This window comes from Rhincodon typus, chromosome 35 (assembly GCF_021869965.1).
Source record: "Rhincodon typus isolate 14 chromosome 35, sRhiTyp1.1, whole genome shotgun sequence".
Classification (NCBI taxonomy): Eukaryota; Metazoa; Chordata; class Chondrichthyes; order Orectolobiformes; family Rhincodontidae; genus Rhincodon; species Rhincodon typus.
Genome location: NC_063366.1, coordinates 24,005,605 through 24,010,076, shown reverse-complemented (window position 1 = coordinate 24,010,076; position 4,472 = coordinate 24,005,605).

Genomic DNA, 4,472 nt, shown 5'->3' with positions numbered 1-4,472 from the left:
CACTTCCATCCAGAAGGACAAGGGGCAGCAGATACATGGGAACACCACCCCCTGCAAGTTCCCCTCCGAGCCCCTCCCCATCCTGACTTGGAAATATATTCCCGTTCCTTCAGTGTCACTGGGTCACAATCCTGGAATTCCCTCCCTAAGAGACATTGTGGGTCAACCCACAGCACATGGACTGCAGCGGTTCAAGGAGGCAGCTCACCCCCACCTTCTCAAGGATGGCAACTAGGGACGGTGCAATAAATGCTGAGACACCCACATCCCACACATGAACTAAAAAAGAGCTAGCAAAGATGACTCCCTGTAGGAAGTCTTTCAAGAACTATGACACGGTTGTTAGCAATCATGCATCTCTTGCACGTTCAGACACTTAACCAAGGTCAGTCGATTATAGCTGACAAAGGAAATTAAAAGGTGATTGATGGTTAAAAGGAAAGGCTTTTATAAAGTCTATTCCAGGAATTGTAATAAATCTGAGAATTGGGGAGTTTTTAGTACAGCAGAGGTGGACCAAGTAACTGATCAGGAGAGGGAGAATTGAATTAGAACACAAATTAACAGAAAACATAAAAATGGACTGTAAAAGCTTCTGGAGATATGTTAAGTGGAAACGTTTAGCTCAAGCAAATGTGGTTCCATTAAGTGCAGATCCAGAGGAATATATAATGGGGGAAGAGAAAAATGGCCGAACAGCTGGTTAGGAGCAGTAAAGCACACAGCATAGGGGTAATGCACTGAGGATGCATGACTGGCTCACAAACAGAAAACTGAGAGAGAAATGGATGGGTTGTTCTCACGTTGACATTCTGTGACTAGGGAGATACCCCAAGGATCCCAGCTGTTCATAATCTGTATCAATGATTCGGAAATGTTATATTTCCCCATTTTGCGGACGATACAGAGCCAAGTGGGAGTGTGTGTGTCTTGAGGAAGTTGCAAAGCAGGAAGATTTGGATAGACTAAGATAACACAGTGTGGAGCTGGAGGGACACAGCAGGCCAGGCAACATTAGAGGAGCAGGAAAGCTGACATTTCAGGTCTGAAGAAGGGTCCTGACCCGAAACGTCAGCTTTCCTGCTCCTCTGATGCTGCCTGGCCTGCTGTGTTCCTCCAGCTCTACACTGCGTTATCTCTGACTCCAGCATCGGCAGTTCTTACTATCTCAGATTTGAATAGGCTTAAGTGATTGGGCAAGAACATGGCAGATGGAATATATCGTGGAAAAATGTGAGGTTATGCACTTTGGTGGGAGACACAGATGTGCAGAGCATTTCTTAAATGGGAAGAGATTGGAAAGTGTCAACCTACAAAGGGATAGCAAGAACTGTCGATGCTGGAGTCAGAGATTACAAGGTGTAGAGCTGGATGAACACAACAGGCCAAGCAGCATCAGAGGAGCAGGAAAGCTGATGTTTCGGGTTGGGACCCTTCTTCAGAAAATTTTCCGACCCGAAACATCAGCTTTCCTGCTCCTCTGATGCTGCCTGGCCTGCTGTGTTCATCCAGCTCCACACTGTGTAACCCACAAAGGAGCCTGGGTGACCCTGGCCATAACTGACTGAAGGCTAACACATAGGGGCAGCAAAGCTATAGGTGTCAGCCAAGAGGGTCGGAGTGCAAACGCAGTGACGTCTCGCTTGAGTTGTACTGGACTGTGGGTTACTGTAGACCCGAGGCAGTATCTGGGGTTGCGTTCCGCTCACCTGATGGCGATATCCACCTTGTGTGAGGTCGAACTTGTCTTTTTCTGTGTTTCAGGGAACACGGCTGTTTACATGTCAGGATGCACAGATCGTTCCAACTGCAATCAAACCTTTCAACAGAGCTTCCTGGGTGTTACTGTGTCCCTGAAAACCCGCTGCTGTAACATTGATCTCTGCAACGGAGGCACCTACGTAAAGTCGTCTCTGCTGCTGAGCTCCGTCCTCGCTGGGTTTTGGATTGTTCGGTTCCTCTGAAGCTGCGTGTGTGTTGTCGGGGGCGGGTGGGTGTGGGGGGGTGTGGGGGGGGGGGGGGGGGGGGGGGGGTTGGGGGGTCAGTGTGGTAGGGGCTCCATCTGCCTGGATTGGTGGGAGTAGAGGAGAGAGATGGTGGTGGTGGGGGAAGGTGGTGAGAGAGATACATGACCCCTCTGGCAGTTTGCAACGATTTCTCGTCTGATGATGATGACGACGAAATGGTCAAAAATTAAATCCCCTTTCTCCGTCGAGAAGCAGTTTTGTTTTCCGACTGTGAGAGGGCTTGGGCTAAAACACTCGAGCCACCTTCCAGCCGGCCTTTTCCGCCCCGTTTCACTAATGGTCTTGTACACACTAATTAAGGGACGTTGGGTTTTTCTGTTTGCTCTTGATGTCTATAAGCCTAAGAGGGATTGGGATTGAGGAGCAGCTCCAGGAGATGAGGAAGGGGAGCGACAGGCACACCTAAAGTATCATCAGTGGGTGGTATAAGATGTGGTCTTTGCCCCCAGGCCCCCCAACCCCTCCATGCCACCTCGCAGGGTGGGGCTGGGGGCAGGAGATGTTGAGATGGCCCATGTTTGTGAGTGGGTGGGTGGGGTGGGGGTGTGGTGGGTTTGTTGGGCCCACGTCAGATGTGCTGAGTGGTCGTGTCAGGTGCCACAGCGATGCCAAACCCTCTGCCAAACATGAGCAAGCAGGGCACCGCCTTGAAATCTGCCCCAAAGGGGCAACGACCAATGACCCATCTCACCCAACGTTCCCCGCCCCTCCCAATCTATCCCCTCGGGGTGTTGGGGGGGAGGGTGGAGTCTGACCGAGGGCAATGGCGGCACAGTTCCCTCCCTGAGGGGCATCGTGGGTCGACCCACGGGCTGCAGCGGTTCAAGAAGGCAGCTCACCCCCACCTTCTCAAGGGGGGGGGCAACTAGGGACGAGTGTGATAAACGCCGGGCCCGGCTGGCGACGCCCTCATCCCCTCAGTCGATTATGAAATAGGATGAAAGTTGGGACGTGCCCTGGGTGGGGGGATAGGGGGCAGCGGAAGCGAAGGGGTTTGAGGGGAGCCGTAGATGGCAGATCCAGGAACTGGCTGGTACATGGAATCATCGAATCTCCCCTCTGCTGAGTCTGGGGAAGGTGGTAAAGGTGCCAAATTGATCGAGAACATCAGCGTCACGGGAGGTTGCTTGCCTGTATTTTCCGTTGATGCCACGCGAGGCCTGTTTGGGAATCCCTGCAGCCTTTGTATCTCAGCCGCTGCTAACCTGTGACCATCCCAATAAACTTCCTGTGTGTTGGCAAACTGACGATCTCTCTCTCTCTCTCTCGACCTCAGTCTTTCTGCCCCCAATGTCTTTTCTTCAACACACCGCAGCTGCGTTCCAACTCACAGGACGGCGACAAAAAACAGGCCACAACATGAATATCTCACTCGCCAACAATCAGCTTAATTCTTCAAATTAATGTGTTTCTTTTTTTTTCATTTAACTCTCTCCGCTGTCACTTGGGGACACCAGCTGGGCTAACTTTGTCTTTACTTACCCTCCCTCACTCGAGCTGAATGACACGGGCAGTGAAGAGACAACCCTACAGCCGTGGGTCTGGAGTCACGTGCGGGCCAGGCCAGGTAAGGATGGTGGATTTCCTTCCCTAAAGGGCATCAGTGACTCAGGTGGGATTTTTACAGCAGTCGAACTGCCTCCGATATAACTATATCCCTTCTCTAGTCAGGAGGGATAGCTCCTAAAGAATTTGCTTTTATATAGCACCTTGCCCCAGCCGCAGGGATGAGGTAAAGACCTTCGCAGCCAAGTTTCCAAAGAGTAAAAGTTAATGTCATCATCGTTTTACCAGATCTCAGGGCTGATCTCTCATTGGAGACAGAGAGAGAAGGCTGGAGATGCGTTTAAACTTGAGGATCAGATCTGAACAGAGAGAGACACAGCCTCAGTTCTACAAGGAGTGATGGAGTTTCCAGAGGGACCCTTTGTGAGTTGCTCGGAGATCGTTTTGACATGACTCTTAGCCATGGGCTTGAATCAATTCCAAATCTTTCTCAGTAATAGACCAATCTATTTTAGCCCTACCCTTTCTCAGACTGACTTTACTTGAAGGGCATGTTCGAACAGGCAAAGGTCTTGACAAAATGCTCAGTGGCGTGTAACCCAGGCCAAACAATGCACCAACAAATCTCTCACAAGCTTCGCACACACCCTCAGGCACTGGGCCCAAAGTTCAGTCCTTCCAGGCGCTAGGCAACGGGTTGGCACAAGACTGGGGTAACTGCACCAAGCCTGGACTGGGCCAAGTACAATGTAAGGGACGTGGTCCCAGCAAGTGCCAGGCCTATACCTGGGCAGGCAGGTACAGGTAGGAACACCACAGCTCTGGCACAGAAAAGACCAGGCACCCATCCAAGCGGGCACGGGGTGGGGGTAAAATAGAGACAGCCGAAGATGTTCACTCGAGGGGTTAGGGTCTGGAACGTACTGTCTGAGAGTGTGG